Genomic DNA, 12,899 nt, shown 5'->3' on the forward strand with positions numbered 1-12,899 from the left:
CTGGGCAGAGGGGGTCAGTCGGTCACACCCCCCCCCGTGTGAGAGAGGGATACGTGTGTGTGTGTGTGTGTGTGTGTGTGTGTGTGTGTGTGTGTGACCTCTCCCCATGTGGGGATGGGGTAGAGGTGTGTGTCTCACCTCTCCCTGTGTAAATCCTAAAGCCTTAAGGATAAGAAGATAAAAAAAAGAATCCAACTACACAGTATTTCTTTTTAACGGGGCTCAGTCAACTTGATGTTAATTTGAATGTTTGTACTGCATAGCTCTGAATGATTTCTGTTGAACTCACTTGAATACAAGTAATTTCACCAGCTGTCCCGTATTCAGCATCGGAAAATATGGTCACCCTAATAATACTGCAAAACAGCATTCACCAGCATTGGCTTGAATTCAACCACATTCATGCTCTCTTAAAAAAAAACTATGTGAAAACATTTATACACACAGTTTTTGCTTATATGCAGAATGGCTGTTTTTCTTCCTTATGGGCAAAGGTAAACACACAGTCAAGACTATTTATTATTCCTTATTTGCTATTCGCCATGCCCTTGTTTAAAATGTTTCAGTCAGCCAATCGAGGGGGCAGAAACATTGTGGCTTAGCTGAGCAATCACACAGTCTGAATAACCAATATCTGAAGTTCACCTACTACCCTATTTGGAAGAATAGGTTCCTCCGAACTATTCAATAACTATTACAAAAGATAAATACATTTGCACAAATCAGGATACACTCAAGAATGATTTGCAAACAGAAATGGGTAAATCCATCAGGTAAATATTTGCAATAAATAATTCAACTGGCTCTAGGATTTGGCTAAACAATAGAACATGCTACTAAGCAACTATCATGAGAGGAAAAGAACTTAAAAAGCTCTATTTTTCAAGAATAAGTGGGATTAAGATGAAGTAAAGAAAGAGATACGGGTAGCTGAAAGACATTGTTACTTGCTGAAAGCTATTTCATTAATCTGTAACAATGATTTGCAATTCTATAGCACGTTTCACAAAATAGCCATTCCAAAGAATTTCAATGAGATGCTTCTCTACGCTGACCAAATATAGAAAATGATGAAGGGCTCAGTAGCATTGTATCAATCAAAAAGGAAGGGATTCAGCTGACAGAAACAGGCTTCATTTCTGATTGAGAGAAACAACTGAGTTGGAACCTGTATTGACATTTTTACTGTGTTTAGCTAGACTGTATAACAGAAACTACATAATTGAGTAAGCCATAGGCCACCTGCCAACTTTCCTCGCTTCTCCTATGGCCCATAAAAAGCAGCCACCTTAACAAAGCTCAGAATATGGAGTAGAATTAGAAAGGTTTTTACAGCTAAGGACACAAAAACATCACTGCAATAGAGTACTCTTTTGGGACTTGCTTTTTTTCCTTAAGAAAAAGCTATAAGAAACCCAACTTCATGGTAGGAAGGATGGTCCAGTGGTTAGGTTGCCACGCCTGGGAGTCGGGATACTTGGTTTTAAGTCCCTGGTATGCCACAGATGTCCTCTGCGATCTTGGGTGAATCACATAGTCTCACCATGCCATAGTTTCCCATCTGTAAACTGCGGGATAACCGGGGCATTGTGGGTTTAGATCAGGGGTTCTCAAATTTCATTGCACTGCAACCCCCTTCTGACAACAAAAATTACTACACAACCCCAGGAGGGGGAACCGAAGCCTGAGCCTGCCCGAGTCCTGCTGCCATGAAGGGGGAGGGGGGCAAAGCCCAAATCCCACCACCTTGGGGGGTGGGGGAGAACCAAAGCCCTCAGGCTTCAGCTTTGGCCCTGAGCCCCAACAAGTCTAAGCCAGCCCTGGCAACCCCATTAAAATGGGGTTGTGAGCCACTTTGGGGTGCCGACCCACAGTTTGAGAACCGCTGGTTTAGATATATTAAAGATTGTGAGATGCTCAGATACTACAGTAATGGGGGCCATCTATGTACAAGAGATATATCAACGAATTAACAATTTTCACTATGCTGCCCACTGTGGCCACTTAGAACTTTCTGGTGACAGAAGAGATGGCATGCAGATCCTTCGCTACCAGTGAAGCCTCAGGAGTAGCTCCACGATCTGGTAGCTGTATAGGCCCAGTGACGCACAGGTCTTATTCTGTCCATTAGAAAGCTTGTAGTATATGTTTCATACTAAACTATTGGCACAATATCATTTGTACTGAAGATTCTCAGGGTTGGAATCATATACAGAATTATAATCCTACCTGTCTCAAGTGTACCTCATTTTGCAGGACGTCACTCATTTTAGTCCCAAGCTTACCTACATTCCACCCAAATTAGGTGTTCCCTTTATTTTTATTGCTGAAACTTATTTACATCAGAAATAAAGATTTGTGAAATTCAAGTTATAGAAAGAGTTAGTTATGCTAAAGGAATCATTTCCACAGGATTTTAAGTTAAATAATTTTGTGTGTCTTTTTGTTGAGTCTTTGTCATACATTAACTTCCACATTTGGGTCTTGCCAGGCTGAGAGGTTATAACATGACTGACAAGTTAGCACATAAATTGGCCCACCAGCTTATGTAATGTATATCAGTGGTTCTCAAACAGGGGTACGCATACCCCTGGGGGTATGCAGAGATCTTCTAGGGGGTACATCAGCTCATCTAGATATTTGTCTAGTTTTACAACAGGCTACATAAAAAGCACTAGCGAAGTCAATACAAACTAGAATTTCATACAGACAATGACTTCTTTATACTGCTCTATATACTATAGACTGAAATGTAAGTACAATATTTATATTCCAATTGATCTATTTTATAATTATTTGGTAAAAATCAGAAAGTAAGCAATTTTTCAGTAATAGTGTGGCTGTGACACTTTTGTATTTTTATGTCTGATTTTGTAAGCAAGTAGTTTTTAAGTGAGGTCAAATTTGGGGGAACGCAAGACAAATCAAGCTCCTGAAAGGGGTACAGTAGTCTGGAAAGGTTGAGAGCCACTGATGTATATTAATACCATACACATACGTTAATATTAATACCATACCATACATATGAGTCTGCAGAAGAGAAGAATGAGGGGAGATTTGATAGCTGCTTTCAACTACCTGAAAGGGGGTTCCAAAGAGGCTGGATCTAGACTGTTCTCAATGGTAGTAGATGACAGAACAAGGAGTAATGGTCTCAAGTTGCAGTGGGGGAGGTTTAGGTTGGATATTAGGAAAAACTTTTTCACTAGGAGGGTGGTGAAGCACTGAAATGGGTTACCTAGGGAGGTGGTGGAATCTCCTTCCTTAAAGGTTTTTAAGGTCAGGCTTGACAAAGCCCTGGCTGGGCTGATTTAGGTGGGGATTGGTCTTGTTTTGGTCAGGACTAGATGACCTCCTGAGGTCCCTTCCAACCCCACTATTCTATGATACACGCCTGTGAGTTCAGAGTAAGTGAAGTGTTAACCTTCCAAGTTACACTTTTCCTTTTCTTTAATGTAAGAGTCAGCTTACAAGGATTTGCAGGCCCTGAAGATGAATAAGGTTTGGATTAAAATGAGATCATTTTCCTATGGTTGGATCTTACTGTGATTCCATACTAAGATTAGGCTAGCTGATTTGTCAGGGAGAGAAGTAGGATGAATGGCTGTATCACAAATGGTTATGTGACTTTCCCCATGTGCCTTTTCACAATTAACATAATTAGAACTCTAAATGCACTTGCAAACAGAAGCCTCAAAATATTCACAGCTATTAGAGACAGAAAGTGTGCATTATATATATAAAGCATTGACAAACAGTTTGCTAAATGAACCAAATTCATGTGACCCACCGCCAGTTTGAGAATACAGATTGAAGTCAAACCAACACCAAATGTTCAGATGTGTAAAGAATGGAACAAAAAATAATACTCACAATATTATAATGCCATTATATAAATAGACAGGATACCTGGAATACACCTAGTGTTTAGCTCTGGTCAACCCATCTCAAAAGAAATATGGCAGAAAAAGAAGGGTTATGAAAAGTATTAAGTAAAAAAATATTCAATTTCCTTCCCCCAAAATAATGATTTTTTAAAAACTAGTAAATCACTAGGTGAATGTACAGAGTATATGCAGGTTGGTAAAACTTTAGTTCAACCGGCTTATAATATAAATAAAGAATATGATGCCACTGTTACAATTTCCAATACTGCTCTGCTTGTACTTTTTTCACATTGTAGCATATTAGAAAAATGTTTTCACATATTCACAGCAAACATTTATGATGTGAATTTTCTGCAGAGGTGCCCTGATAGCCTGGAGAGTGAGCTGCCAATGCTGGGAAGTACTGTTTGCTGTGGTAGTGCCAGGGCATGGCAGGAATGATTTGCATCACATTGTTTCAGCATGTAGTGAGTGATGCACAGTAATAAGACATGACACTGAATAAATTGATTAAATGAGATACAACAGAAAGTGTGGGACCACGTCCAACAGCGGAGACCTTTGAGTTGTTAATTTAAATCCTTAATTTAATCTTAATTCAATGTGATGACAATAGTGCAACAGGCCTTAATCCATTGTCAGTCACTGAGCTACATTCTGGGACAGGCAGACCTCACAAGCTAAAGCACAACCATTTTAAAAGTGTTCCATGTATGACATGCTGTAGGTTCTTACATTAACTTTCTTTTATTATTATTTGTATTACAGGAGTCCTAACCAAGCCAGGGCCCCATTGTGGTAGGCATAGTAAAAACACATAGGAAGAGAGAGTCCCTGCTCTGAAAAGCATAGAATCTAAATACACAAGGGCACAGAGAAAGGAAGCATGATCGTCATCATTTTGCAGGTTTACAAAGATATTAAGTGATTTGTACAGGGTCACACAAAGTATGGCAGAGCTGGGAATTAACTCAGACTTTCTAAACTACCAGTCGAATGCACTAAACTACAAGAGACTCCTTCAACTATACAGCCCCTTCATTTTTCTTCTCGGCCATTCAAACACTCTCCAGACCCTACCTACACACCTCACTGTACCACTGCATAATTCCATTGTTCTCCCTTTTAATGAACGTTATTTTAGAGATGAACCTGAATCCAAATACTTTGCAGTCCTGCTCACTGTTCGCACACAAATAACCCCACATGCACGTGGGAACACTGAACAGCTGTGATGTGATGACTCCAGCAAGTGACTGGTAAAGGAGAATAACATCAAACAACACCAGCCAGTTGGCAGATCTAAGGCTGTCAGTCTCAGAATTTCTCCCTCCCTTCATGACACTAATGTCAGAAACAGGCCACCGCCCACCCTATTTAAAATGGTGAATGGATAAGACTAAGAAAATTGCAGGCTGCAATTTTGTTGCAGAAACTACATCTTTCAACACACACCACAATTTCTTTGCAATACCACTCACACCGTAATGATGGAGGGGCAGCTGGGCCACATTTGAGTGAGTGACATTGTGGCCTGGCACATGTGGTTGGGGCAAAGGCTGAGGAGGAGGAAGATGGGCCTAAGGACTTGTATGGGTCAGGCCAACCTCCCCGGGGGTCTCACCATAGGCAGCAGGTAGCCCCCTCAAATCTGAGACACCCCACTGCCTGCATGAACAGTGCTGCTAAGCAAGCAAATCTCTGCCTCCAGCAACACCACCCAGGTAGGTGCCAGACCCCCTCTAGGAGTCTTTCAGCTGGGCTGAACTCTAGGGCGCAGGAGCTTGCCTCCCTCCACTCCACCCTGGGGAATGGAGCGGTATCCATCCCTGTTGGAGGGTAAAGAACCTTGCTGCCAATTCAACATCTAGTCAGTTACAAAAGAGTTTAGGTCCTGCCCCATACCCTCAGCCACCCATACACACCTGCACACCCCACACCACCTTTTATGGTACTGTAACTGACCGCACCAAAACCAGGGCTTGCATAAACACCAGCTGCTACTGCTGAACCAGGAAAAAAAAATCACAACTTTCTTACAGGTCTATCAGTGCATAGTAAAATACCTGCCTGAGATGGGTATGCATGGGATAACCACAATATCTGCTCACAGTGGAGATGTACCCAGCAGTCTTTCAAAAGTCATTCAACCCATCTCTAATTTAATTAATTCTGGAGGAAAGAAGGCACCCTAGGATGGTTGCTGATATAGACCAATATCCAAGTGCAAAGGGTAAGATCCAAAGCTTGGTGAGGTTACTGGGAAGAGCCAGACCATCTACTCCGACTTCACGAATACTGCCAGCAAAGACGGGATCCAATGAGGCAGGCCAGCGGGACTATACTGGGTGCTATACTCTTCTATTCATTTTCAAGAGTATCATTTATACTCCACAGCCAAGGTAGTGTGCACCGCAGATGGCAGCTTGTGTGTTGGCTTGAAGTCTGGTGCATTTCCACACAACGCTAACCAGCACACCATGAGGCTGCACAACCTCCCAGCCAGTGTGGGAGCAGGTGTGATGATTTGGGACAATTTATGAACGCTGTGTGAGCTTATGAACTCTTTGTATCTTTACCAAGCTGCAAACTCCTTTTTCAGTGTGGTGCCTTTTGCCTTCTCTGTGATCTCTTGCCTCCATGTTGAACTGAAATTCCAAAGGCTGGTGGCAAAACAACAACAAACGAGGGTGGTTGACTTAAAATTCTCAACCACTGAAAAGTAAGAGCTCCAAACAATAGATTTGCTCCCAACCAGCTGAAGTGGTTTAACAGAGGAGAGGTTGCTTTGGTAATGAAGTCACCTGACAGAGGGTTGTGCTGGCAAAGGTATCACCTGACAAAGGAGGGTAAATGCTATAAAAAGGAAAGAGCTGATCTTTCTGGGGACTTTGTTATTTTTGTCTCTAGCTCAAAAGGAGATAGAAGCAACCCAGCATGCAGCAACCTCGTGAGGCGGGGGGTCTTGCTGGCTTTTCTGAGCCCAGATGGCCCCAAGGTTTCTCAAGGGAGGGGTGACCTTGTGAGGGGCATTGCAGTCATGATGTTTATTGTTTTCTGTATGATCAGTCCTCTTTGATGCTTTACAGGAGTAAGTGAAAGAGCAAATGTGTTAGACCTATGCAAAATGTCTCTGTGTTACGTACATCACAGCTGCTACAAGACCCCTGAGAGAGTTCAATTGTAAACCTGAAGCTTCATACCTTTGGGGTGGAGTTCTAGGAGAGGATGAGCTTAAGTTCAGGGGAGTCTGAAGGGCCTTCCTTGTCCCCAGAGGGGCTGGGCAGCGTGTTCCAGCTCTCGGGCAGGAGTGCTAGTCTGCAGGTCTGCACTCCAAATTGGGCCTAAGGATCCCAAGATTCACCTGGACTTCACTCTGATGCCAGAGACTTCAAACACCTGGGGATCCAGGGACACAGGGATTTGTATTCCCCTCACAGCAGTCTTGCTGGGTTGGCAGAGGGAAGGAATAGGTGTCCAATGTTTTTCTCCTCAGCTATTGCATCTTTACGGCACGGGGCAGGGTCTGGTCCACAGCTAACAGTGCCACGTCAATATTTTGATCAACAAGATTTGGAAATGACTTTTAAAAATAGTGAGTGTGGTGTCATGCTGCTAACCATTTCTTGTTGGTCAATCTAAGGCATGTAGTGGAATCGGATTTGTGCTACAATGCATGTTGCAGACTAAGGATTAAAACTGAACACTACCCAACCAAGATTTGGATCAAAACGCAGAAATTAATTTAACCAAAATCTGGGAGCTCTTTGGATACAGTGGTTGGTTTGGTCCATTAGAATGTTAATGGCCAGCCACAAAGTTCATATCTGGATCCCAACTCTTCATAAGTTTTGAGGTGTTTGGGTTGGAGGCTTTGCCTTAGCCCTCACTCATCTCAGTTTGCATCTTGCATTGTGCTTGATGCAACTCAGTTGACTCTGATGGACTTGAACCTGCTTTTGCCCTGTCTGAATTTCATGCTTTGTGCTTACGTCTTTTAAACATTTGCAGACTAATGCCATGTGGCCCCTAACCCTTCAATGTCATCTACCAAAGCTAGTGTATTGTCTTTTAATCTTTTCTCGTTAGTCAAACCCTAAGGCACGCAAACAATTTTTGTTGCTCTTTTCTGAATTTCCTCCAAGATGTCCATATCTTTCTGTTAAAGCAGTATCTCTTTTCTGATAATTTCCCCTTAGATCTATTAGCTTGGATTTTTTTCAAGTTGTATCATTGTTTTTTTCTGCTCATATTTTCAGTATCTCTAGACCTTTTTGTATTATTCAGCTGTTCTCCATGTTTAGTAATTACCTGCAACTTTCATTAACATATTTTTTCCTCCCTCTTCTAAACCATTAATGGATACGTTCAATGAAACTGGACCTAATACAGATTCCTTCAAACCCACTGGAAGCTTCTCCACAATTTATTTTGAGCATTTCAGTTTTCACAACATAGGCTCATCCCAGATTCTGGAACAAGCTCAAATGCTCAGTTCGTGGAGTATGTACATAAGCTATACTAAAGACAAACCCACAGTAACCGTCCCCAGTTTGTGAGGCACCCCATGGAGCCAGTCTCTAGGAAATTCATGGAGATTAAGTCCATTAATGGCTATTAGCCAGGATGGGTAAGGAATGGTGTCCCTAGCCTCTGTCTGTCAGAGGGTGGCGATGAATGACAGGAGAGAGATCACTTGATCATTACCTGTTAGGTTCACTCTCTCTGGGGCACCTGGCATTGGCCACTGTCGGTAGACAGGATACTGGGCTGGATGGACCTTTGTTCTAGGGTGACCAGACAGCAAGTGTGAAAAATCGGGACAAGGGGTGGGGGGTAATAGACATCTATACAAGAAAAAGCCCCAAATATCGGGACTGTCCCTATAAAAATCGGGACATCTGGTCACCCTACTTTGTTCTGACCCAGTATGGCCATTCTTATGTTCTAACCTAAATGAACCCAAAGTTATGGAGACAGATATGAGTTAAGGAAGCCAGCAGAGTATCAGAAACCTGGAAAAATCTCTGACTGGATGGACTCAGGCATTTGGTCACAAGCTGAGGTGGTTCAAAAGTTCAAAGGTTTTGGATTTTTTTTAAGCAGAATTTTTGTATTGTTTCTTTAAACAATCAAACACAGCAAGCAGCAAATATTTGGTCACACACTTCTGAAACCGCAAACCATGTTCAGGTTTTGGCAGACTAATTTCAGCTTTTCAATTAAAAAAAAACACAACAAATTTTGAAGGAAAGCAGACATTGTCCGTGATTTTTGTTCTGCTTTTTAAAATCCCTAGTTTTCGATCCAAAAAAAGTTTTGATGGAAAATATTTGTCCAACCCTTTTAATGAGCTTTAGTGCCTTTTAGCACTAGCTGATGCTGAGAACCAGTGATACCTTGCAAAGGTGACTTGAAAAGAAGTTCGTGGAGTATGTACATACTTTCTCAAAACTGGGTTTGTGCCGAGATGTGGAAGGTTTTTAAATGTTTATTTTTCCCAGGGCCGCCCAGGGAGGTGGGGGGGGGGGCAAGTGTGGCAATTTGCCCTGGGCCCCGCAGGGGCCCCCACGAGAATATAGTATTCTATAGTATTGTAACTTTTTTTTAATGGAAGGGGCCCCCAAAATTGCTTTGCCCCAGGCCCCCTAAATCCTCTGGACAGCCCTGTGTTTATGATGCTTCAGCCAGTTTTCAATTCTCTTCATGTCCATCATGATTTGAATCAATTTTGAGCTCAAACATTTGCAAACAAATGATTTAGTAAAATCCACATATACTGCATTCTTTTCTCATCTACTGATTGGTTTTTTTTTTGTTTTTTTTTTTTAAATCAAAATCAAGTTTGTCTGGCAAGATCTGTTCTTTGCAAACCCCTCCTAATAAATGTTCATAATTCTATTTTTGTCTTTAGGTTGAATTTGGCCTCAAGTGGGAGATTAATTAATTAGTATAATAGAAGATTACAATAATTTAGGAAGAATATCAGGAAAAACATCTTGACAGTTCTGTCCTTTTCTATTCGGGTTGTTATACTGAGCCTGTCATCTGAGCACAATAACATTGAGATCTGTTAGCTTGTGATCAAATCATGAGATCAAAAGGTCACCAACCTCATTGACTTTCATGTGAGGAGATAACTTTGCAAATAAGCAGCAGAGTACATGCAACAAGATGTATTCTGTCATTGCAAAGATGGTTTAAAAGAAAAAAACTACATGAGCAGGAACCACAGAAGGTGATGAAGCAAAAGGAAAGAGGAAACAGAGAAAAAACTAGAGACATACAAACTGAGTGCATCAAAGGTAGCTGCCACTGTAGCATTTTGGAATATGAGCAGACAGACATTGCATAATTTGGGTAAATTCAAGCTTCTTTGAAAGGTGATCACTTGAATACACTATATTATATCAACTCTACACATGTTATGCACACTTCAAAGAGCAAATATATGGTATCAATTTTAGGATGCTTTCAGGTGTAACAGATCCATGTACAATTCCATGACTCTCAGAAAAGTTTATATGATTTTTTTTCACAACTGTGCATTAAAATTGCAACAATACTTTAGATGTGTGTTGGAGGTGGCCCAAATCAGAACCTTTTAACTGACCCTCCTATTTCCAAAAAGATCAGGTGGTCCTGATAAAATGAAACCCAGATTCAAATCACTCCAGAGGGTTTATTTTGATTTTGCAAAGCTAGTTTGCAAAACAAAACCTTTGTCCCATTTCTAATTTCTATAATAGACATCAGTATGACTCAGCCCATAGCCCAAATGCCTTATCCAGTTTACACCTTCTTTTAACACATAAATAGAGCCCTACCAAATTCACGGCCATGAAAAACACATCACGGACTGTGAAATCTGGTCTCCCCCTGTGAAATCTGGTCTTTTGTGTGCTTTAACCTATTTCACAGGGGAAACCAGTGTTTCTCAAATTGAGGATCCTGACCCAAAAGGGAGCTGCAGGGGGAATGCAAGGTTACTTTAGGGGGTCTTGCCACCCATACTTCTAATCTGCCTTCAGAGCTGGGTGGTCAGAAAGCAGCGGCTGTTGGCTGGGTGCCCAGCTCTGAAGGCAGCACTGCCAGCAGCAGCGCAGAAATAAAGGTGGCAATACCATGCCATGCCACCCTTACTTCTGCGCTGCTGCCTTCAGAGCTGGGTGGTTAGAGAGTGGCAGATGCTGACCGAGGGCCCCGCTCTGAAGGCAGCAACCTAGAAGTAAGGATGGCAATACCATACCCATGCCACCCTTACTTCTGTGCTGCTGCTAACAGCAGCTCTGTCTTCAGAGCTGGGCTCCCAGCCACTCCCCAGCTGCCCAGCTCTTAAGGGAGCGCCACCGCCAGCAGCAGCGCAGTAGTAAGAGTAGCAGTACCACAAAACCCCGCTCCCCCCGTACAATAACCTTGCGACACTCCCCCCCCACACACACAGCTCCTTTTTGGGTCAGATCTCGTACACCACAAAATTTCAGATTTAAATAGCTGAAATCATGAAATTTACTATTTTTAAAATCCTATGACTGAGAAATGGACTATGAATTTGATAGGGCCATACATATAAGACTCAATATTCAAGGATGAATTGGAAGGTTGCAATACATAAGCAGATAAGATACCAATCAACACATGCAGCATAAGCTGTCATTCTCATGTACCTTCACAAGCAACAAAAGTTTAATCAATGTCAGATATTTTTCTTTTCTTAGTTAGCTGTTCCACATGAATAGGATCTTTCAACTTCTCAATAAATATAACTAAGGAAAAGAACAGAACCTGGGATGACCTGAAGCATCTGCTGTGTTCTAATCCACCGAGACACTATCTTTGCATGAAAGTCATCAGCCTAGTTGAAGAAAAAAAATCTGGTTCTATTCACTGGACAAACTTTACGTGTCTTTCACCTGCTGTCTGTGTTACTGAAGAAGCTTAATACACTACAACTTCCTTAGTGTGCCAATCTGTATTTCCATGTCTAGGAAAGCACTTGCATCACACTATGAAACACTATAGTTGTTGGGTCTTGTACTGGAGAGAAAATGGAAAAATATCTAAACATTAACATCTGCAAAGCACCAGAAGAATAGAAGTGGAGTGACCTCACCTTGCTTCACCTGCAATTTGCTGATATAGAGGAATGTAATATAATAAAGATACAGATTGCTAAACACTGCTGTGGTGCAGAGTTCACTCGGTATCTGGACTAGCATAATGCCATTTCCCTAGGGAAAATCGCCATTTGCATACTTCATACCTTCAGGACACAGGCACACCTTCAATGTAATGATTCAGAGGCAATTAGAGTCCAACAGAGAAATACCAATGCATTAGTTTTGCATAGGCAGCAATACAGGCTCAGTTTAAATGCAGTTTGAGCACCTGTACATTGCATGCAAAGTGCGAGCAGCACTGAATTCCCAGTTTGATTTGGATAAGTACCCAGAAGTTCCGCTGGATCTGTGAACTATCTAGACAAGAGAATACAAAATTGAGATTCAGGTTTGCCAGCTAGATTTTTCAATACTTTCTGCTTTCAGTTGAGCCAGAAATAACATTTCCCACAAAACCATCATTATTTCAGCAGTTCCACTTCTGATTGCACACAAACACACAAAAATGAAAACCACTGGGGGAAAAATATATCCAAATACCTTCTAACCTGTAAAAAGGTCCAGTACGATTTTGGAGACAGAGGTTTGGATTCACTCTTATTTTATCTTAACAAGTTTAACCACCCCTTGCTTTATTCTGCAAAACTTCAGGTCATTTTAAAAGGAAATATTGTACACAGACAGTTTATTTTTATTTTTCATTTTTTTGATGAAGATAAGAGATTCTTGAATTCAAAAATACTATCCTCCCAGGAATTAGAGAGCAAAGAAGCCATAGTTTGAGGGGATGACTTGGTTTTCAGTTTTCTCCAATCCAAATAGCCTTTTTTTTCTTTTTAATAGTGATCTCCATTAAATAATTGCTACTCATGATAGACTCTGGTTTTGTTTC

This window comes from Malaclemys terrapin, chromosome 1, assembly GCF_027887155.1.
Source record: "Malaclemys terrapin pileata isolate rMalTer1 chromosome 1, rMalTer1.hap1, whole genome shotgun sequence".
NCBI classification, from domain to species: Eukaryota; Metazoa; Chordata; order Testudines; family Emydidae; genus Malaclemys; species Malaclemys terrapin.